The sequence below is a fragment of the Alexandromys fortis genome, unplaced genomic scaffold (assembly GCF_014885135.2).
Source record: "Alexandromys fortis isolate MF-2015 unplaced genomic scaffold, M_Fortis_MF-2015_v1.1 scaffold_0, whole genome shotgun sequence".
In the NCBI taxonomy this organism is placed as follows: Eukaryota; Metazoa; Chordata; class Mammalia; order Rodentia; family Cricetidae; genus Alexandromys; species Alexandromys fortis.
The window spans coordinates 6848559-6873652 of NW_026067949.1; positions in this window are offsets into that span (position 1 = coordinate 6848559).

Consider the following 25094-nt stretch of genomic DNA (forward strand, 5'->3'; position numbering starts at 1 on the left):
AACAGCTCCCAAAGACATAGACAGCCACTGCAAGGATTAGACCAAGACGCAGACACTGCTGGCATCAATTGGAGGAAGAGATGGGTAGGCATCAATGCAAGAATTCATTCAACATCCTAAAAAGCAACATGGTAACACCAGAACCCAGTGGTCATACAACAGAAAGACTTAATCATCCTAACCCAGAAGGAGCAGGAAAAAAATGACTTTAAATATAACTTTCTGAGGAAGATGAAGACATTTAAAGAGGAAGTGAAAAATTTCCTTTAAAAAGGAGGAAAAGACAAACAAAAAAAGGAAGAAAACCATGAAAAAAGAAATCAAAGAGGTGAAGCAAACAGTTCAAACTGTTCAAGACTTGAAGACTGAAATAGATTCAAGAAAGAAAACACACACTGAGGGAAATCTGGGTCAATGAAGAGGAACTTGAGGGAAGATGGAGGAAGGACAGAGATGAGAGCAAGGAAAGAGACATTTTAATTGATGGAGACACTATGAGGCTAGCAAGAAACCTGACAGTACAGAATTTCTTAGGAATCCACAAAGATGACCCCAGCTAAGACCCTAAGCAAATGAATATAGAGTGCCCGAACTGGCCTTGCCCTGTAGTCGACTGATGAATATCTTAAATGTCACCATAGAACCTTTATCCAGTAAATGATGAAAACAGAGGTAGAGACCCGCAGTAGAACACTGGGCTGAGCTCCTAAAGTCCAGTAGAAGAGATGGAGAAATGAGAATATGAGCAAGACCGTAATGGGGACACCCACTGAAAAAGTTTACTGAGCCAATGGTACTCACCAATTCCAGTCAAAGAGAGAAGACCCACCCAGCATTGGACTAAACTAGACTTTCTGAATGTGGGTGATAATTGTATGGCTGGGGCAGACTTCAGGGCCACTAGCAGTGGCACCAGGATTTATCCCTACTGCTTGAACTGGATTTTTAGGAACCCATTCTTTTTAAATGGACAACTTGCTCAGCCTAGATAGTAGGGAGGGTCTTGGATCTTCCCCCAAAGCATGCACCTTACCCTCTCTGAAGAATGGATGAGGGCTAGGTTGCAGGGGTGGGGGGAGGTGGAGAGGATGGGAGGAGGGAATGGAGTGAGAACTGGGATTATTATGTAAAACAAAAAAGATTTTTTAAAAAAAATAAATAAGAAAAGATGAGGGAATACTCTAAAACATGAAAGAATGAAGTATAAATACAAGGCTTGTGGTATACATGGTTCTTTGTGTGCTGGAAGGGAGACAGCAGGCAACCAAGTTTTCTTTCTCTGCTCTGTTCATTCATTTCCCTGTATCACAACTGAAAAAAACACTGGCTAACAGATATCAGAGGCTTTGTTAAGCTTTGAATATGAGATGTCTCTGTCCACCTGACTCCAAATATTTCTTCTACTGAAAACATGTTCCTCAATGGAACTGTTCAGAGGTGGAGTTTTGTTCAACGTAGTTGAAGGACAAGGGCTCTACCTTCATTATTGGGCTAAAGCACTAACGGAATCAAAATTTAAATAAGTGAATAAACCATAGGAAAGTGACATAACTGGGCAGAAGTGACCTAGGTAGGGAGAGTATCTCACTGGGGGAGTGTCCTGGAAAAATATACCTTATAATGAACACTTTGTGGTTATTCTCTCTGCTTACTGGCCACTATGGAGTGAGAAATTATGCTATACCTGTACCTCCTGTCGTGAAGTTCAGCCTCATCTGAGGTTTCCTGGTACTGCAGTCTCTGAAACCTTAAGCCAAAACAAACCATTCTTCATTTAACATTGTTTCTTTCAGGCATTTTTTCACAGACATACTAATTCAAGCTTTGAATATCTTTTCAGATTGAAAGATGGATCTTAAAACCCACAGATATTTACTTATAAAATATCCTAGCACAAAGTGCTAAATTTGGCAAAGGAAGATCTAGGTAGGTAGTCTAGGCTCCTAGTGGAGCCCGTGCTAGATTCATTAACAAAGGTGAGGAATGAGGACTCTCTCTGCAATCAAATAGAAATTCCAGTCTTTGATAGTATAGTTTGGCACACACCTGTCAATTTTACAATTAAAAATATGTGTATGCCGTTCTTCCAAGAGTCACTTTATGTCAGCTGAAATTAAATATACTTTATTCTCTTGGTAGGTGATGAATGTTCTTTCTCCTTTCACTGGCTGTTTTGTTCAAATAACTTTCTAAGACAAGAGGATGGAAAACATTTGTTGAATAGTTTGTGATAAAAGCTGTCAGGAGTGGGTGAGAATGTTTTTCTTGCTTACTTTATGCAACCATGAAAGAAATTAGATATGCATGTCACACTTTGAGACCATGACGAGGCCTTTCAAACAAAACTAATTTTTCAATTAGACTCCACATAGACCATGAGGTTCCTTAGGAGTGAATTTAAACACAGATTCCATTTAGATGAATTTCCTAAGGCAGGGTTAACAAAAGTCAGGGTAAAGGAATTTCTTGTTACCTAGTCTTTTATAGACTGCCACAGCTACAACTTAACAACGATTTAACTTGTTTCTTCATTATAGGACAAGCTGAGACACAGACAGAATAATCTCCCCAATGCCAGCATACAGCTCATGTCACCCCCAAGCAGGTTAGTTCTTAGATTTCTTCATACTCTTCTATTTTTAGTCTTGGGATCCATGTTTGCTAACCATTCAATATGTCCTGATTTATAGCAACAGCTCTGCTTTCTCCTCATTTTGGTTATTTGCAGCTGTAATGAGGTTGTTTATGGCCTGCCAATTTTCATTTCACTTTTTTTTTAGCTTCTAGTGATTTCCTTGCCACATGATGAAATATATTTACCACAAAATTGATGAACTGGACAATGCTGAATTTGCTTTCCATATCATATGCATCACTGGCTTAGAGACCAAAATAATTATACTAAGACTACAATTTTCCATCCCAGAATATTCCAGAATTACCATGCTTTGTAAGGACTTTATAGTAATTATAGAATGCAAAATTCAGCTAGGAATAGCCAAGTCACCACTCACAGCTTACAATTGAGAAATTTAGACTCAGGTAATTTAAATCGGGAGTCCCAACTCAAATATTTATGTAATATCGACACAAATCCTGACCAAGGAAACTAGGGCTATATTATTTTTGTTTAAACCAAGATTACTCTATTGTCCATTCTGTTTGTTGTTGTTATTTATCATAAGCATTTTAAGCATAGCCTAGGAAGGCTGTATCTCCAAAACTGTTTTTAACTTGACCTTTATTTCAATCCATCCAAGATCTGTTGTATCTGCAGCCACTTGAAAGCCAGGGTTAAGGCTCTGTCTTCCTGCCTACCAGGGCCAGATTCTCTCCATTCCTCTGCATGGCTTTCCCCATGTTACAGCTTACATTGCTGTTTCTCCATTTAAATCTGTCTCTGATGGTGAAAGCAAACTACACAAAATAAGATTTTTTTGACAGCAAGAGTTGGAAGATAATAACTGTTAGGAAGGATTTTCTTGACTTTTCATCTTGTGTGCTTCTATATTGCATAAGTGTCTGTGTGTATGTACATGTCTGTGTTTGTGTATGTTGTTAAATAATTAGCATCAGATTGATTTCATGACTGAATTTATTTCATGTTTTATGCTGCTTGATTGGATGGTCACAAATTTATCTGCCATACTGCTGTAGCTTACTTGCTTCTAAATGGTTGTTTCTAAATGGTTCTTTCTCTAAGTCACTAGGGCATATTGCTCTTATTTTCATAAGCTACTGAATATAACAATTAAACTCCCTAACTTGCTCTAATTTTGAACAGCATAACATGACCAAGAGATATTTGCAGGAAGGCAGGTTCTACATTTTGTTTATAAGAAGAAAACCTGTGAATTTTCCCCCTCTGACTTTATCAATGCAAGATCAAAGATTTCTGAAAGTTAGTAGTCATTACTGGGTTTGGGATCAGTTTATAATGAATGGAAAAAAATTAAACATAATGCAATTTGATATATTTCAACTTTTTTTTTTTTAGTTTTTTTGAGACAGGGTTTCTCTGTAGCTTTGGAGCCTGTCCCGGAACTAGCTCTTGTAGACCAGGTTAGCCTCGAACTCACAGAGACTCAGAGATCCTCTTGCCTCTGCCTCCCGAGTGCTGGGATTAAAGGTATGTGCCACCACTTCCTGGTTCATCTTAACTGTAGTCAAAAGAAACCTTAATTTTGATAGAGAACAATGAAATACCAAGGATGGATTTTCCTTTTTTCTTGTACACAGGGAACTTTGCCAATGATGCTTGTCCCTGAAACCAGTAAGGGTTGTTCCAGGGAAAGTACTAATCCAAGGAGAAAAGTATCTGTCTACTCAGCACTTGGGGAAGTGTAGTAGGAGGCTGCTTATTTGTTTTCCGGCCACCCAGACTGCTGAAATAACCACACAGAAACAGTATTAATTAAATCACTTGGTCTTTTAGCTCTATGTTCTTATTGGGTAGCTTTTACATCTGAATTTAACCCATTTCCATTATTTTATATTTTACCATGAGGCTTGTGGCCTACTGGCAAGGTTCAGGTGACTGTCTCTGGTGAGGGCTCCATGACTTCCCCTTGATTCCCCCTCTTTTCTTCAAGCATTCAGTTTAGTTTTCCCCCTCCTAGCTCTACTCTACCCTATCACAGGCCTAAGACAGTTTCTTTATTAACCATGATGATATTCACAGCATACAGAGGTGAATCCCACATAAGGGAGGATATTTATGATAGTCTGAGATGAGGGGAGAAAATAATTGACCCACCAGTGAGGAGGAACTACTGGCAACTTAAGAAAAAACAGCATATTTATGTTGCAGTGTTTTATTTAACTAATATTATGAATTATTTGTTTGTTTGATTATTTTTATTTATGTTTGTGTGGGGAGATAGCATGGAATCCATAATAGGACATCAGAGTCCTTGGTGCTGGAGTTACAGGCTGTGGTAAGAACCCCAATGTGGATGCCTGGGACTTGAATTTAGAACCTCTATTGGAGCACTGAATGCTCTTAAGCACACTGTTATCTTTCCATAGCCCCTTAACTTCTAATTTTTAAGTAGCAAATAAAAGAAATAACATTTAAAAAAGCCCAATTACAAAGGCTTTATATATAAGAACTAATAAGCCACTTGCTCAACTATGTTAAAAACAGCATTATTCATAATAAGCAGAACCTGGAAACATTCTAGATGCCCCTCAACCATATAATGGATAAGGAAAAAATGTTACATTTACTCAACTGTTAAAAAACAATGACCTCATGAAATCTGCATGCAAATAGATGGAACTAGAAAAAAATCATTCTGAGTGAGGTAACAAAAACATGGTATGTACTCGTTCATAAGTGGGTATTAGGAGCGCAGTATAGGATAACACACGTATCCTAATCAGATACAAGGAGGGCCCAAAAAGGGATGCATGGATTTCCCTGGAAAGGGGACATAGAAGAGATCTCCTAGGCGCTAGGGAGGGAGCATGGAGGGATGGGAACTTGAGCGAGTGGGTCAGGCAGTCTGGGTATGGGAAGTGGATTGGAGAAGGCACAGAAGGGGAGGGTAACAAGAGTAGGGGGAGCCATTTTGGTGTTAGGGAGAAACCTGGAGCAAGAGAATCTCTCAGAAGTCCACAAGGATAACCCCAGCTAAGACTCCTAGAAATAGTGGAGAGAATGCCTGAACTCATCATTTACCATAATCAGAATGGTGACTATCCTAGTTATTTTCAGAGATACTCTATCTAGCAGCTGATACAAACAGATGCAGAAATTTATAGCCAAGCACTGGGTTAAGCTCAAGGAGTCTTGCTGAAGAAAGGGAGGTAGGATTGAATGAACCAGGAAATCATGACAGGGGAACCCACAAAGGCAGGCAACCTGAGCTTGTGGGAGTTCATAGACTCTGGACAGTTAGGGAGCCTCCATGAGACTGACTTAGGTGCTCTCAATGTGTGTGACTGTTGTAAAGCTTGATCTCTTAGTAAGGCTCCTAGAAGTGAGATCAAGACCTGTTCTAGGCACTGAGCATGCTTTTGGGAACATGTTCTCCATGCTGCATTACCTTGCCCAGCCTTAATGCAAGGAGAGGAGCTTGATTCTGCCTAAACTTAATGTGTCATGCTTTGTTCAAGTCTATGGGAGTTATGGAGACAAAAGAGGAGTAGAGGGGGAGGGGGTATATAGGAATCCAGGGTAGGGAAAGAGGAGGAAGGGGAAACATTAGTTGGGTTGTAAAATAAAATTTAAAAAAATGTTATTAAAAAAAGTTCATACACCAAGGGGAGAGTGTACGGAGAACTAACATGCTGTTTAATGTATAAAATATATCTCAAGTGACCATGTGATTTAATGGTATATAAATAAACAGGACAAGCCTCCAGTATGTCCACAGTAACCATGAGCTATAAGCTGAGGAGGAAGGAAGTGGAGAATATTTGTGGATGTGACATGTTTTGCTACATACAATAACAAAAAAAATCAATCAAAGTTACATTTACAGACACTGGGTCACCTTTTCCTTTAATTTCTCCCAAGGTCAGAGTTTTGTACTTCACAGAAGTCCTACATCTCCACAAGGATTCATTGTTCATTCCTGTAGAGCAGTTGAACAGATAGAACCATTCCCAACTTTCAAAGAAAAAAAAAAGGATTAAAAATGCACATAATGAGAGTTTGAAAGAAAAGACTTCCTACTTTTCCTGTGGTGGTTTAAGATATTGAGATCATTCATGACTATGACATCAAAGTTTGCAAGTGGCATAGCTGGGAATATATTACTAGTTTTCTACTTCCAAAACTCATGTCTGCTTTATGATAAACTCATATATATTCATTGAAACATTAGTGGAGGTTCTATGGTGATATTCACCAGTTTGACTACAGGGCGAAGCCAGTTCTTGTACCCTCTCCTCTATTGCTTATGGTCATAGCTGGGGTCATCTTTGTGGATTTCTGGGAATTTCTCTAGAGCCAGGTTTCTTGCTAGCCCCATAATGGCTCCCTTAATCAAGATATCTCTTTCATTGCTTTCATCTCTGTCCTTCCTCCATCTCAGTTTTCCCATTCCCTCAAGTTCTCCTCTCCCCCTCGTTATTCCCTCTTCTTCCCCTTCAACCCTTCCTTCTACCCCCACCCCTATGTTGGCAAAGACTCACATCAGAGCACTGGACTGAGCTCCCAAAGTCCAGCTGATGAGTGGGAAGAGTGAGAATATGAGCAAAGAGATCAGGGACATAGTGGTTACACTCACTGAAATAGTCTACCTGAGCTAACAGGAACTCACCAACACTAGCCAGACTGGGAAGGAACAAGCATAGGACCAAACTAGTCCCTCCGAATATGATTGACAGTTGTATGGCTAGGGCAGACTGAGGGGACACTAGCAAATAAAGCAGGATTTATTCCTTCTATTTTTACTGGCTTTTGGGGGAACTTACTCTTTGGATGGATACCCAGATACAGAAAGACAATTATCACATGTACTCATTCTTAAATGGTTTTTAAACATAAAGCAAAGAAAACTAGGCTACAAATCACAATCCTAGAGAACCTAGACAACAATGAGGACCCTAAGAGAGACATACATGTATCTAATCTACATGGGTAGTAGAAAAAGACAAGATTTCCTGAGTAAATTGGGAGCATGGGGACTTTGGAAGAGGGTTGTAGAGGAGGGAAGAGGGAGGGCGGGGAACACAGAAAAATGTAGAGCTCAATAAAAATCAATAAAAAATGAATAAATAATAAACAAAGAAACAAAAAGAGAGATCACTGATGCTGTCCCAGGCAACTATACCCAGCAATGCTGACGGAGGTTTCTGTCCTGTCCCGTTCCCACAGTTATTAAGTCCCAAAGAAATGACACAAATGTATATACATTAATTATAAACTGATTGGCCTAGTATCTCAGGCTTTTTATTAACTCTTATAAATATTAGTTCATAATTCTTGTTCGTGTTAGTCACGTGGCTTGGCACCTTTTTTGTCTAGGCAGTCACATCCTACAATTCCTAATTCCAGAGAACCTAGGCTACAAAGAAAATTCTAAGAGAGACATTCATGGATTTAATGTTCATGGGAAGTAGAAAAAGACAAGATCTCCTGAGTAAATTGGGAGCATGGGGACCAGGGGAGAAGATAGAATGGGAGGGGGGAAAAAGGATGGGAGTGAAGAAAAATGTATAGCTCAATAAAAACAACAAATAAATAAATAAAAATAAAATATCATAATGAAACACATTATTTTGACAATTAATAGATGGGAATTAGAAAGGTTGAGAATGATTCTCAAGTCTAGTGTGGGCTATAGCAAAAATATCCAGACAACTGCAATGTGGCATCCAGAGATTTCTGATAAATATCTAAGTCCAGAAGGCCAATGAGAATACAGAAAAATTGAACAAGGAGTATATTTGGGGAGTTTAGTCCAGTTTTTTACTTACTTACTTACTTTCTCTTTTCTTTCTTTCTTTCTTTCTTTCTTTCTTTCTTTCTTTCTTTCTTTCTTTTCTTTTTCCTTTTTCATTTTCTTTTTTTTTCTGTGTGTATACTGAGTATGTGCAGATGTTTGTGGAAGCTTAAAGTAGGTGTTGTATCCTCTGGAACTGGAATTAACAGGGAGTTGTGAGTCACCTGATATGGGTATTGAGAACTAAACCTGGGGCCTCTACAAATCAGAAAATTTTCTTAACCACTGAGTCATCTCTTCAGTCCTGTGAACAGTCTTTTAAAGAAAGCATGCTTGCCCAATATCTGAGGGACACACTGGCTTATTCTAAATAACTCATGGTATTTAACGCACCAGGAACAGCAGAGAGAGAATGTGCCAAGATCCGGAGTCAGGAGAGAATGCAAATGAGAAACAGAATGAAGGAACTGGCCAACCTCAATGACCTGTATGAAATTCAATCATGCCAGTGCTGACTGAGAAGCAGGAGTGATGAGAGCAGGCTGGAGACATTAGCAGGCAGCCTTGTTTGCTGAATCTCCCTCCATTCCAGCACATTTGGCTACATCTCTGAGCACATAATTCTGGCTGCCCAGGTTTCTAATCAGGAAATCCCTGCTGTTCTTGGTGTCTGCAGCAGCCTCGCTTTGACCTTTGGTTCATTGGGATCTTGAAGATTGTCAAGGGATTCTGTTGACTTTGATTCACAGCGAATGAAGATTGCAATTAGCAAGGTATTGAGTTTGTCAAAACAAAAAATCCATCTGCAAATGGGAGAATAGCTTTCCAGGAGGTGTTAGTCCTTCAGCTCCCTGCCAAGTTTCATTGGGCACCAGACACTGGAAGATGAAATAGATCATGAGGACAGCCCGGTAATTCAACAAAAGACATCGTATGATTCTGTGCTTGCTTTTCTGAGACAAGCTAGTGTGAAAGACACTTATTGGCATTTTTGTAGTTTTACTTCAAAACTCATGTTTGTTAATCTTTAAGTTAGAATCAATCAAATAGACCCAACACTGCAGCTCATTAGAGACAAATTCTTTTGTGTATTATATTTAGTTTAAGTTGTTTGTCTCTGTATTCCTAAGAATACCACATGTAGCTGTAGAAGTTGCCATTGGTGATTATATGCTTTCTAATAAATTCAAACTGTAATTGCATTATTGATTATTCTTTATTGATCTCTTCCATAGAAACTGGCTCTCCCATAAAGGACAACTAATGCAAGATGATTTAATGGGACATATTATTTATTTTGTAGAATATTTAAAAATAGTTCTTTGACAGTTTTGGTTTTCATACACTATGAGCTTTCCCTTTGCCAACTCCCCCCTGATTAACCTCCCTTCCCTACCCTCCCTACTATGAACCTTTTAAAAAATTTAAACCTATCAATCCAATTTGGACTGCTCAAATATTCTTTGATGTGTGGTCTTTCACCAGAGAATGATTGTCTTACTAGGGGTTACATTCTGTGGCTAGAGGTGGGATTATATGCAAAACTCCCTTCTCTCCACATAAGTATTTTTTTGACCTTTGGTTTTCAAAGGTTTTAAACATGCCGTTATAATTGCTGTGATTTTATATATTTGCTGTTCTGTGTCCAAATGTTTTCACGAAGTCATCCACCACTTCTGTCTCTTTAACTTTTTCTTCCTCTTCTTGTGAAACGATTTCTGAACCTTGGGAGTGGGGATGTAGCATATATATTCCAGTTGTGGTTGAGCATTCTACAGTCTTTTATTCTTGTCACTAGCCAATTGTAGTCTTTGTGTTTTTCATGATCTACTATATATAGAAACATAGACAAGAGTATAGAGATACATTGATCAAAATGGGTACAACAATAAGTAATAGGAATCAGGTTACTACTATGCCCATTTGCATCATAATAGTTTTAGGTTCTCCTCTAGGGCCTATAACATGTGTAGTCATAGGCTCTTTGCCTAATAATGGTGCCAGGCATTATTTTTATCTAGTTAAGCAGGATTTAACCCAATCAGAAAGTGATGGGTCACTCCTAGGATGTCCACATCACTGTTGCACCAGTGGGCATGCCTTACCAAGCCAGCTGTTGTTGTAGATTGCAGGGTTCACAGCTGGATGTGATTGATGCTTACTTTTTCCTCTGTTAGGTTGCATAAATCCTTCCTATAAAAGATGGCCAGTAAGTATGACACTTCCAAGTCTATACCAGACTGATATCACCAACATCTGTGATTCAAGTATATGTTTTTTTTTTTCAGTAACAGAATTCTACCACCAAGTTCTAGAAAGTAACCAAGAACAATGATCAAAGATTATAATATTTGGCAGCAAGGTCTATGGGGATTCATTAATCAACAACTCCAAAAGAAGCAATTCATCCTGGCCAGGCACTGGGCTTTGAAACAACATACCAATGTTACATGATATATTCATGGTCCTGTAACAAGACAAAAAGAAAGTACTTCAAAATTCTTACAGGGATCAGTAAAAAGTACACTGGATGACAAAGTTCATCAAAATTCATTATCATCGGTTCTTGTGATGATGATACATGTAAAGTAGCGTCTGGGACTTGAGTGCTCGATGTCTTTCTTACAATGGTTTCCTAAGGACAATTTAGAAGTACTCTTATGGCTTACAGATGAAGGAGAATTATAAAAAGACAGGAAGCCAAGACCTGAGCCGCATGTTGAGGTTGGCCAAGGGTCCAAGGTACATTCAATCCCTGAGTTTTCCTATTAAGAACAGATGGACCTGAAATTCTAGGAGGCTTGGAGCAACCTTGTGTTTGACCATTTTCCAAGGGAAAGGAGAGTGTATGATCAGTGTTAGTTTGCTTGGCAACATCTTCAGTCTAGTAAAACAATGACAGACCACTAGCTGTCTGTCTTGAGAGCATTCTTCTAGTCACTTGGAGTTGATGAGGGACTTGTATTAATTTGACGTTGTCATAAGCATCACAATCTTACTTGTTTTGGTTCCATTTAATTCATCATACCTTTATTCACCACAGCATGCTTTTCGTGGTGTGCTTGCATGTGTGCATGTATGTGTACAGTCTTTTTCAGTATGTTATTATCCTTCAGTAAATGAAATGAATTTACAAAGTATCTTATAAAATGTTATGAAGAGCATACGCTCACATGGCTGGCAAGATAACAATCAAGCTTAGTTGGTTTTTAAAACACAGCTCGTTGTTCTGAGTTTGTGTCAATTAGTTCTATATGTCAGAGGAGTCTTCTAATGTGGTACTCCCTTCTCTAGTAGGACAGAATCAGTTGCAACAGAAGCACTTTAGGTCACAGTATATAAGTCGCTAAAATAGATACACAAAGAAGTTATTCAAATATGTTGGTGACTTCAGTTTCCAGATTGTCTTTTGCTCTTTTTTCAGCAGATTAACAGTCTATCCACACCAGAATAGTGAGAGTTGAAAAGGTTTACTTTATTATCAGAAACCATAGATAAGAGGATGTTGACAGTCTGTATTGACAAGGATGTGTGAGTTTAGAAAAAAAATTAATAACTATATCTAAAGGAAGATAACATAATGTCCTTTTAAAAATCCTAGATTGCTGATGCACTTTGGTTTATGAGTTTTTAATTTTGAGCTTTAAATGTGTAGGTTTTCCCACTTGTTTCATGGATGTTTCTTTTTGCCACATCTAGTTTGTGATGTGGAGATCCCAAAAAGAACATATTCCTGAGTGGTTACACTGCTTCCTCCATGTAGAGAACCACAGGAAATTTGGAAATTAGAAAACATTAGTTCAAGTCTGATTGTGATTTACTAAGTGTATGCTCTTGGGCAGGCACAACTGCGCTTTAAAAATGTTTTGTTCTTCTCTATCTTTTTTTTTTTCTATTGGCATAGAGAAGTTTTTTAGACTAAAATTTTTGTTAACCAATACCAAAATTCTTAGTGGTAGATGTAGTTTATCAATCTTGCTTTGAGCAAGGAGTCATAGGGAAGCCAGAACAGGTATTCCTGAACCATACAGCATAGTTAAGAACCATGAAGAGGAGATAAGTCCCAAAACGGGTCCATAGGACCAAAGGGAGCCTTAGGATGGCAAGCTGTCATCAAGCACAAAAATACTTTCTTTAAGATATAACATTTGTCATCTAAAAAGTAAAGTAAGAAAAATACGTTTTCATATATGTTAGTACAGCACAGGCCATGTGTGACTTCCTGTGTCTCTACTCTGAGTATTGTGGTCCACACCACCATGTTTTTTTGGTATCACACATATCTTTCCCCAACCCCTGCTCTCCTTTACTCTTTATTCTCCGATTTTATTTTCCTTGAGATGGCCAATACTTTAGAGCTCTTCAGGGTTGGGTGTGGGCCACATTCTCACCCTGTAGGAAACCTCACACAAAAGGAGTACTGATCATTACCAGATGCCTCAAAACCCTCAGACTGACATCCTCGAATCCCAGCCCCCGCCAACAGTTTCAGAACATTTAACCAGTTGTCTGTTTCATATCACCACATGAATATCATCTCACGGGCTCTCAATTTTAGTGTGTCCAAACCTAAAACCCAGTGGACATCTGCAAATCTGGAGCTTTGCCAGATACTTCAGCTTAGTCGAGATCCCCTTTCCATCGATTACATAAACAAAATGTTGGAGTCCACCCTCAAAAACATTCACCCCAACTTCAATTCAGCAACTTCTCTAAGTTTCCATTATTTTCCTATCCAAGGTAATTTCATGTCTTGCCTAATCCAAAATATCAAATATCCATCTATTCTTACCTCTTCCAGTTCATTTTATATTTGCATCCAACTGCTAGTTGCATCAAAACTGATAATTTATTCTGCAATTCTGAATTATAACATACTTTTTTGTTTTCAATGTGTAGGTACATGTAAGTGCACATAAACACATATATGTGAGAATGTACACAAATACTCTTAAGAATTCCATTTTATTTTGTTTAAGATGGGATGCTAATTTTAAGGATATAGTCTACAGTAATGTAGTGTCCAAGAACCTGACCAAAAACAGATGGAACAGCCAAGCAAATAATTAATAAGAGTTTAATAAAAGGGCTATTCAAAAAATGCATGTTGGGTTAAGGGTAAGCAGCAAGAATTACAAAATACCCTGAGGCTAGCAACAGCAGGAAGTTATTAACTCCCTGAGTTAAATATGCTAATGAGAGGAACATTGTTGGAAATGAAGCAGAGAGAAGAAGGAAAGAGGAAATGAGAGAGGAGAGGAATGGGAGGTGAGAACCTGCTCTGAGTAGACACCCAGTGTCTAGCAGGGGAAAAGGTAAAGGAATATAATTTTCTTTTGCTTCTATCTCATTATCCAGGACACTGATAGTTTCTCCCTTTGACTGAACACTCTGGAAGAAAAGGAATAAGAAATCTCTTGATAGACTTCATAAAGTTCAGAATATAGGATGCGGTGGACAAGCCACATAACCACATAATCTACATAGTCGACCCAGGCCCACAGAATCAGAGTTTCTCAACCCTGAGACAGTAGCCGGTGGCTCTTCCATCAAATTTCTGGAAACTTCTCCCCTGCATGTCTGTCCAATCTGCTCTAGACTTTTCCCTTACTCAAAAGAACTGCTCACTTTTTATGTGCTGTTTGCATCATCTGAAAGATGCCTTCTTGTCCAACATACTGTTTTCTACATATTAATTCCAATATTTCTTCCACCCAGAAATCTTTGCTATACTACTCAACTATGTCTCACTCTTATCAAGATATTCTTATGTTATCACTCAAATTTCTTTTATAGTATATGCTAAATATTTATTTCTCTGATTTATTATTAATATCAAACATCTCTGTGTTAATGATAGTTTGTGTAAAGTTTATAAAAGATCGTTATCTTATGGTGTGGAAATGAAAATGAATAAAAGGAAAGAAAACTTGGAATGGAGGGCTCATAAATCTTATTTCAATTGTTCTAACATGTGAGGAGAAATTGAGAATTCTTTTAATAGCTCACAGGGATTCAGAAGTGATGTGGTTCAACCTAATATGGGTAATATATTGAAATGCAAATAAATTCTTAATTTTCACAAGAAAGTCTGAATAAAATTAGGTTAAAGTCTTTTCATGCAAAGCTGTCAGAGAAGTTTTAAAACCTGCAAGCTCTACTTCTCAGTTTGGGTTTTCTGATAAGAAATTAGCTAAATAAGTGCAGCTTTAATGAATAATACTTCCTAAAGATTTCCCCTATAAGTAGATTCCTTGATTTGTACATGTCAAAAGCAAAACTTCTAAGAATAGTCACTTTTGCCACAGATCTGAAGTGGGGATTCCCATACAAGGCACTTTCAGGTTTTTACTTAAACAGTGCTTCTCATCAGGGTTCATGGGAAATTCATCTTTCCTGTCCTATGAGAGGGCATGAGGCTAGGCATGATTCTTTCCATTGAGTGTCTTGGTAGAATGAAGAAAATTGAGTTACAAGTAATAGAGCATTTTTGTGGCCAAGTATCCAGCACTTAATGTCTAAGGATTATTTTTCAAAATACTGTGTTGTGTGTGAGATTATTTCAATGTCACATGACTACATCATCTACCACTTATAGTTTGTATTCCATTGGATGGGAAATAAACACAACAGTGTTTACTGGCGGGTGTAATTTACAGTGTATGTGAAACCTAAGTCCCTGAAACTGTACATCACTGTCCTGCAGGGTGTTGTGGTGTCTGATAAGAACTTCCATGACATACCATGTTCATGCTGTGTATCTTTCATCCTGGTGGATTAGTGAGAATATAATGACAAAAAGTTCATAGGAGGAAACAACACTGTCACTGACCATCAGACCACGGGGTTTAAAATTGGTATCTTTAAATAGTCTCTAGTCTTTATTTCACTCCCATGTTAGTGAAATTTCAAAACAAAATAAATAAAATATGTATTTCTCTCTGCTGTTTGACAAAGTATAAATAAATTGAAATGTACCACAATCTCTTATCATGTTATCAGGAACTTCATATTCGTCAAATTATTTTTTTATGTACTGTCACAGTATTAGACACTATATTGCTTAACTCTTGATGCATGTAGCTAAGAAGTGATCCTAACACCAAGTAGCTTACAAGACACATTGATTCCCATGGGTCTATTATTCAAGCTGGGTTCTGTTTGGTACATGGGTTTTAAGTTAGCAGGTTAATGATGGATGCTAGTAACTCTTCTCCACATGTCTCTGTTGTTACTTTGATTGGCCAGCTAGTTGAAATTCTCATCACAAGGTGGTGGTGAGAAAAACAAACCAAACAGATAAGGTCTCGGGAGAGCTGGTTCTGATTTGGAATGGTATCACATTTGCCTCATGTCGTTTGACTAGAACCAGTGATATCTGTCTAAAAACTATATATGATCTGGTCACACTGAGAACACAGTAAATATATCAATAGCTGAACAAAGGCCTGAGAGGTTACACCAATATTCAATCTACTAAAGAGTGCTTTAAATCCTATACTTTGTTTGATTCTTAAAACAACACTAAGAAGTGGGTATGATGATAACACTGTGAAGTTTAAATGTTTGTATCACCGTCAGCCGTGTTAAAGTCTCAGGACAATAAGATTAAGATAAGGGGTTTTAAGGAAGTGATTAAATTCCATGAGTTCCCTTTGGTGAATGGAGTTTAGGCCTTTGTAAAAGAAGCTTCACAGAGTACTAAGTCCCTTTTTGTCCCTCCATCCTTTGCACCATGAGAAGACAGTGCTTCTGTTTATCAGAGGACTCAAACAAAGTGTCTTCTTGGAAGAAGAGAGCAGCATCCCCAATATCTGTGTCCTGGTACCTTGCTTGTACTTCAGCTTTTCTTGGCACTCTGAGAAAGATGCTTCTGCTGGTTATGTTACTCTGACTACAAATTTTTGTCACAGAAGATCAAATGGGCATAATTTGAGGATGAATAACTTTGAGATGAGGAAAACTAGGCTCAAGAAGTTGAAAATCCTCTTGTTCATGAAATCACTATATAGAAAACTGAGATTCAGGAGCAAATCTGATGGTTTCTGTTGGAACCAGCCTTTCAACTTTTTATTTCACATAAATTTTAAGCATACATTTCAAGTAGAAGAAATATATATTTTACTCATTTTCCTTTTCTAATTTGGCTTTTTACCCTACAATTAGTCTTGGCAAAAATAAATCTATAACAATAAATTAGCCTTTCCATCATATATTTATCATTCTTTAAAGAAAGAATAAAAAGTAAAAAAAAAAAAAATGCTGGTGTAGGTGGTCCATGTTGCCGCAGGAGATCATGTTGAATTCTGTGATATCTGCTGCCACTGAAGGCCATGTTGATGTCCATGATCCATGCTGAGTCCATGTTGATGCCTGCAGTTCATGCTGCTACCAGAGATCATGATGAGGTCCTTGATCCATGCTGCTGTTGGCTGTCGTGGGAAAGGAAGCTTCTGCTGATGTGGTCTCTACTACAGACTCCTAATTGAGACTGAGAGACATTGAAGGCTTCTACAACAGCTTCTCTCCCCCCTCCAAAAAAGAAACAGTTTAGGCAGGAAGTCAGTGAGAAAAGTCCTTAAAAGTTGTGATAAAGATGCTGAAGTGTAGTTCTTCACAGTTGATGGCTTCTGGCAGGGGCTAGAGGTGGGTATAGACTCAGTTATATTTAAGGAGCTGGCCACTGGGTGTTTGGTCACACTTCAATGAGAATACGAGCAGGAGAAATTGGACTTGGTGTATTATTAAAAAAAAATTGGGGAGGAATAGAAAGCAAGTATGATCAGGGTGCATTGTATGGAATGCCCAAGTAATGAATAGAAATATGTTGAAAAATAAATAGCAAATTAAAACAGAGAGTTGCAGTATTTTTCAAGAAAAAAATATATTTAAAAATTTTAATTTATGGGGTTATGTTCAAATGAACTTATTCTTTTCATCCTTTTAGAGATACAGATAAGAAGTGCAACACCACAGGGTTTATACTTCTCACAGTGGCTTCAGAGGTAGCTGCAGACCCAGGGCAGGGGCCCCATCTGACTTCAGGTGAGGTCCATAGGTGCACAGGCAGTCTCATGTCTTGGAATGCAACCTGCAGAGCCAGTGGGGAGGAAGAAGATGACCCAGTACAGGGCTTATAGATACTCAGGAGCAGCCAAATTTGCAGACCCTCGGTGGAAACCGAACTGACCCAGGTTAAGAAACACAGGCATATGGGAACTTGCACAATTCACATAGGCTGAAGCTGTGGACCCAGCAAAGAAGCCTGAGCAGTTCTTCCACAAGGCAAACAGGCACTGTTTTGTGTGTCTATGTGTGAGACAGGCAGAGGGCAATGCTAAAGCTTCTGCCTGGAACTGCAGACAGGCAGAGTCCCGAACTAAACCAGGACAGAACCTGTCTATAAATGTCAATCTAAGAGAGGAAACAGGACCTCAGATCTAACACGGCATTACCTCCTGAACATAGCAAATGCCTCCAGGAAAGAAACAATCAAAGATAAAAGAGAATAACTCTGCCACCAAACCAACTCTAATACACAACCTAATATTATTGTAACTCTTGATTATAGGTCCTCATTCTGTTTTCTACATACTTTCGGATTCCAATGATTAAAATACTTATGTTTGGACCCACAATATATAAAACTGTAATTTTGTGCCAATAATTGAAGCAAGGCTTGGGGAGCAAAGTGTTGTAGAGGGGACTGGAGAGATAGCTCAGCATTAATAAACAATCACTGCTCTTGGAAAGGGATTGTGTTTAGTTTCCAGCACCCAACCACGCAATGACTCACAACTGTCTGTACCCTCAGTTTTAGGCAATACAACACCTTCTTCTGGCATTGACAGGACCCTGCATGTATATGGTACACAAACAATAAAGTTAAAACAGTAAGCCTTTTAGAAGAGAAATGTTAAAAGAGCAAAGGTTTTATGTGTTGTTGGCATGGAGTTAATGTCAATTTCAATTGCAGTTTCATAAATTTATGACATTATACTAAATGCATTCTCATGGTAACCCAAAGAAAATTGTGAAAGACTATGCATGGTAATGAGGAAGGGATGTTAATGATTCTCTTTCAAAAAAGAGATATAATTAGTTTAAAAAATGGACTGAAAGGCCACAGGGCATAGATAAAGCAGTGGGCAAAATTTGAGTTCTTTCTTATCAATAATTACTCTACAGTTTTAGTTGAATAAATTATCCAATAAATGAACATAAAAACAAGCAAGTGCAAACCATGGTCTAGCTACATGCCATGTATGAGACAATTTAGGTGCAAGTGTAGAAACTGATTCATATTAACAAATCAAAAAGAATACTTTCTACAAATAATAACGGAGAGAGAACAGGATTTATTATACTAATGTTAGACAAATGATTTTAACTTTAAAACTATTTCTTCCATTTGTGAGATTATAATATAATTGTATCATCTTCCCCTCCCCTTACTTCCTGCCAAAGCCAAACCCTTACATGTATCCTTCTTTGTTCTGTTTCAATAAGTGATGCTGCAACACACACACTCACACACGCACACACACTCACACGCGCATGCACACACACATATGCATGACTTTAAAGCAGTGTCTGTCAGAGGCAGAATGATAAAGTAAAAAGACAGCTTAAGGTTAGGAAGATTCAATATTCTTGAATTTGATTATTTCAAATTTCAATAATTAATACGATTATTGAAAATTATTAATATAAAATATACAAATAATATGACAGATACTATATGAATATGAATACTAGTCTTTGAGTGTCTGGAAACTTAGCTTCTACCATACAAAAATTGACTTGGGAAATAATCCTAAACTTGAGTGAACTGTAAAGTCATATAAACCATGAAACAAATGGAAGTGCTTCCAGAATTAAAGGAGGTTTAAGTACAGAGCAATTAAATGTAGTGAGCAATGCTGGCCTGGATCTTAACATTATTGGGGAGACTGGTAAAACTTTAGTATGTACTGTATGTTAGAAAGTACTATTTCTTAATATTGGAATTTTGAATTTGAGAACAGCACAGTGGTGAGTCTAAAATGTTACCTTCTTATTCGAAGATATGCAACACTTAAGGGTGAATGTCACGATATGTACGATTTGCTCTCAGCAAATCATAGAATAACGATTTGAGTTCAACAGGAACTAAACTCTTAAAACATAAAAATCTTAACAACTGGTGAATTCTTATAGGTTAAAGTGATCAATATGCCCTTCTCAAATTTTCTATAGGGGAGAAAATTTTCAGAGCAATATAATAGAATACAGCTCCATATGCTAGATTCTGGGTGCTTGGGAATAGACGCTGAAAGAAATTTAGATGCACCTAGAGTTGTGGAGACTATGGTAATCTAACACACTCACCAAGGAGACAGAACTAGAGTTGTGTCTTTAAGGACAATAGAGTATACACCGGGGACACCCATGTGCACACTGTGGAGCTAATTAAGTCTATTGAATTTGGTGATTTTTAAAAGGCAGCATAGTTATCCTATAGGGAACAGAGACTAATGATTTTGTGGTAATATTCCATAAAACTTATTTACACTGGATCCTAAAAATAGCTCTAATTTAATTCTAATTATATGAGTCTCAGTTAATACAAGTTGTGGTACATTAAGCACTTATTTGTGCAACAGGACACAGCAATAGAGATCAAATTACAGATATAGTTCCGAAGAGCCTATTTTTTTTGTACAAAATAACTCTAAACATGATGTCTACAATAATAAAGATCATGGGTGATTATTTTAACTTACTCTTGAGAAGCTAGCCTCTGTTCCAACTAGCATATAAACATTCCTTCATTTAATACCCATTCCTTCATTTAATACCCATTAACAGCTCTGTGAGTAGCTACAATTATAGAGTCAATTTACAGTGAAGAAATTGAAGCACAGAAAGGTGAGGCCCTTGTCTAAATCTACACAATTAGAATGTAAATCTGGGATGAGAACCTGAATCTGTTTCACTCTAGTCTCAATGTGTAAAACTCTTTAAACGGCATGCAATATTAAACTGGAAGATGCATACATGGGATTTCCCATAGAGCCTCTGGAGGCAGTGAGACCCTGCCAAAAATTTGATTTCCGATTTCAGGCCTTTAAAAGAATAGGAAAATAAGTCATAGCTCTTTGAACTCACCCGTGTGGTAATAATTTCTTATGGCAGCCTTGGGAAATTCATGAAGGTAGATTGTCAGAAATAGTAATATAAACCTGGTAATGAAGACTTTCCTAAAACTAGTCAAGAGGCAATTTAAGGATTTAGGAACAAAATGCAAAGTGGAGAAAATGTGGTTCTCAAGGGAATTTCTTGAGATGTGTGTTATTGAGTTGCTAGGTGCAAAATGAATATTCACTGTCTAGTCCAATAAAACTTGGTATATAATGCAAAGAAATATGTCTTTCTGTTGAGCTATAGCTTCATTTCACATATAATTCAGTAACAGCATGACTATTGATTTTTGAGTATGGTCTATGGCAGAGATTAATCTTGCCTTTGTCTCATGTGCACTTTGGTGGCCAAAGAAAAATAATTATAGCAGGCTGAGCCGTTCGTGTCATTTCTGTCAGGGTGCCAGCAGCAAGAAAGGGGCAGGCTGACAGTGAGCCATGAGCAGGATAAGAAAGATGGACAGGCTGGACCCTCTCCCTGGCTACACTCAGCAGTCAGAACCCAGTAATGTAAGCGTGCCCAGCATGGCACAGACGGTATTCCAGAGCCCTTGATTCAAGTGAGAAGAGTGCATTGGAGTAGACACTCATGATGCTTGGGTCCCATGAAGGAATTAGGTCACAGAGTCAACAAATATAAATAGTATTCCCAAATACCTTGTATATGACAGGTTAAACAAACTGTTTATAAAATGACTTTCATCTGCCCCTGTTTTCTGCTTTTTCAAGTGGCATCAACATTTAAAACTGTGTGTGGCTAAAAGTGGGGCAAACATTTATTGCTTTAGAAATTCATGCGAGATAGCTGCTTGATATGGATTAAAAACATGAATTGCTGGTTAATGTTCCAGCTCGCTGCTGGATAAGATAATGCGGTATCTAACCATGTGTTTTTCTTTAGAAATTAGGAAATAATGTGACCTATGACATGGTTTGACATGCTATGCATTTCATATAAATATTTGCTCTAGATATTTTGAGTCAAATGCCAGAATCCGAGGAAGCCGATGCCAATGCTTGTCAGAGCAATCTTCATGTAGAGGAGAACATATAATTCTAAATCATGATGGACGTTATAGTTTTCATGCTACATTAGCCATCCTAATCTGCATAGTATATTTTCTATAATGAATTTCTATGTGGTAACACCAGGTCCAGATGTAGCATTCAGATAATCAGTAAGATTTTTGCATCAATTTATTATGAATGAAAGAGACATTTGTCTCTTCTTCGCACAATTTAATTTGCATTTTGTTTCACGAGCTCTTAAAAGCCCAGTAGAGAGAACTGCGATGGACATTAAACCAATTCAAACTCATAAGCATTCCATTTCTTTATGTCATATGATTGCCTTTGAATACAAATGGAAGCATTAATTTAGAAAAAAATGAGCAAAATTTGCTTGTCAATGGAGGAAATATTTGAGCTTATGCTATTCAAGCAAATGAAAACTCATTTTGTTGAAAACTCTTATTTCTAACAAGAAATTAAAATACTGTCGATTTGAATGTAAATTATAGAAAGGATTGCTATATCCTTTCAGGAAGAGAGGAATTTAAATCAGTAACATTCCTAAAATGTGCATAAAGATCCTAACACAATATTATAGGCAATGCTATTTGAGATGTATGTGTGTGTGATATTTAATAGTCATGATCCAAAGGTATTAACTGCCCTTTATGTGAGAAACTGATAGGATGATAAACTTTAGAGTCGGAAGGGAAAAGGCCTACAGTCCATTCCTCTGCACAAAGAATGCAGTTCACCGATGACATTTCGAGAGCGCTGTCACCTGGATGCCTTGGCCTCAAATCTCTAACATTAGGGAATTCACAGTTTCACACAGAACAGTCAGACTTTACAACCTCTTGACATTTTCAGACATTTCTAGTTGTCAGATAGGGCCTTTACAGAGTTACAAATGCTACTTTTCACAAATACAGACAAGCTGAAGAGGGTCTCTTGCTATCAGATATGTATCATTCCTAAGAGTTTGTAAAAGTTCAAAGCACAAGAGTTTGAATGAACAATATTAAAATCATCTATACATTTTTTACGTGTCATACTTAGCCTCATGAAGTAATAGAATATTATGATCTGAATTTTAAGTTTCCTAGCATGAGGCTTTATTATAGAATATTGTATGTAATTGGTAAAAATAAAAACTGAACTATGATATCTCTTAAATTGAATTTATTAGCATTTACAAGACTCTGACTTGAGACCATTTGTAAAAACTTTGTTAGAAAGGCTATGTTTTTGAAATTTGCTACTGCTAAATATTATTTGTGTATTGTGATGAGTTTCACGAAAACATTTTCATGGGGCTGGATAGATGACTCAGCATGTAAAAGCATGTGCTATTCCTAGAGATGACCCAATTTTTGCTCCCAGAATTCTCAGCAAGGGAATCACTACTGCCTGTAACATCGACATCAGGAAACCCAATGCCTTCAGTCCTTTGGGTACCTGCAAACATGTGCATACACATATACTCACACACAGAGACAGAGACAGACAGACAGACAGTCACAAATACATACATATAGACATAATGAAGAATAAAATAAAATGACCCTAAGAAGACATTTTTATAGAAACATGTTGTATATCTTGATCTCATCGGCCAGCTCACTCTTCTTTTCTCTCTCTCCTGCCCTCTGAATTCTCCTAGTCTTTCTTCTTTTTTTATGTCATATATACTTATGATCTTATGTATTTCTATAAAACAAACATTTAATTCATTTTTATAATATTTATATTGTATCTCACACTCACAAGTTAGAGAATGTATTAGTATTTATCAGTTTGACTTTCTTTGCTTCTTGTGGTCTTTGCTTCAAAGGAAATAGTAGATCTAGTGAAGAGACATCCTACATAATGAGAGAGAATGTTTGGTGGCTCTATAATTGACACAAGGCTTAGAATGCATAAAAATTTTAAAAATAAAATATCAAAAAGCCAAGCAGTCCAATCCAAATAGGCTAAAGCAATGAATGGACAGCACTCGAAAGATGCATATGAGTGATAACATGAACAAACGTTCAACATCTGTAGACATTGGGGAAATGCAAATGAAAGCAATGCCAAGATCTCACTTTTAGTCAGAAGTTGTGCTTTTATATATTATATTTATAGTCACATGGTACCATTCTTTTTATTGTCATATGGTATCCAATTTCACTTGTCAAAAGGATAGAAATAGTCTTCAATTTAAAGTCTATTCCAACTTTCCAAATCACTGAAGTAATCATTGTAGAAGATAAAGAAAAATACAGATGTGTCATAAATGAGATAATAAGGTACAGTAACACAGAGTGGTAGCTAATTGATATGGGATATAAAGAGCCAAGTGAGTGTGAGAGTTAAGAGCACAGGCTCTGGAGTTAGGCGGCTTCAGTTCCTGTCCCTATTCCACTTCTTCTAACAGCAAGAGTCTTGAGCAAGCAACTCAGTCTCACTGAGAAAAAAAACTGGGTCAGCAAAGATACCCTCTGTCGTTTTGAGAATCAAATGGCATAGTGCAGTTTTCAATGGTGGAATTACATATGTCGTGCGCACTTTCAATTCACACAGAAGCAGAGGGAAAGGAAGATTTTAAGCGCTGAAAAGCAAGAGTGGAAACTTTTCTTTGATATGTCCTTCAAGTTCTTGTCCATAGAAGACATAAGTAAGAAACTCAGGCTTTCTTCAGTTTAAATAAGGGAGGAGGAAAGAGGGTCCGTGATACTCCATATGGCCAAACATCTTTGGTTTTTGAGCCGCCCCGTCCATTTCCACAGATGTCTCTCTAGTACTAACTCATTCTCTCCATGGTTCTCTTAGGTTAGTGATGGATAACTTTTCTAAACCTCTGGTTCTGCCACCTCTAATTGGTAAAACCCCAATTCCCACAACATCACAAAGTGCCAATAGGGTCTCATTTGTACCCTTTTGTTAACTACTCAAATGCAAAATAATCTGCCTCTGAAACTGAGGGGAGCTTGCCAGAACACTTTTTATTTCTAGAATGCAAAGTACTTGGAAGACAGTAACTCCTGCACAAGGGGACTTTATGCAGTAAGCAGGTGAAGGTACCACAAGCTTTGAGGTCTAGGAAACAATGGAAAAGTAGTTGCATCCATTGTAAAATCTAGAGGTCTGTGATTTGAGGTGGGAAAGTTAACCTATCTTTATCCAAGATTTATTTTTCCATCTTTACAAGGTAGAAAAGAGTTTGAATTAATATATCATCTAATACTCTTTCTAAGATTAAATGTCTTAAATTTAAACTGCCAAACTATTTATGAGTTCCAGAGCTAAGATTAGAGCCTTAGTTCAGAAGCAGACAGGTTCTGGAGCGTGCCACTAAAATATGTTAAGTGTGGAATTTTTGGTTTCTGAATTGGAATGTTATAGTTAGTTAGAAGTAAATTTTTTTCATTGTCTTTCAACAATGGAAAAACCTGCAGGCAAGGTTGAATTCTGAATTGCTCTTTAATAAAGGACTTACAAGGTTTTCCATTTCCTTGGGGTC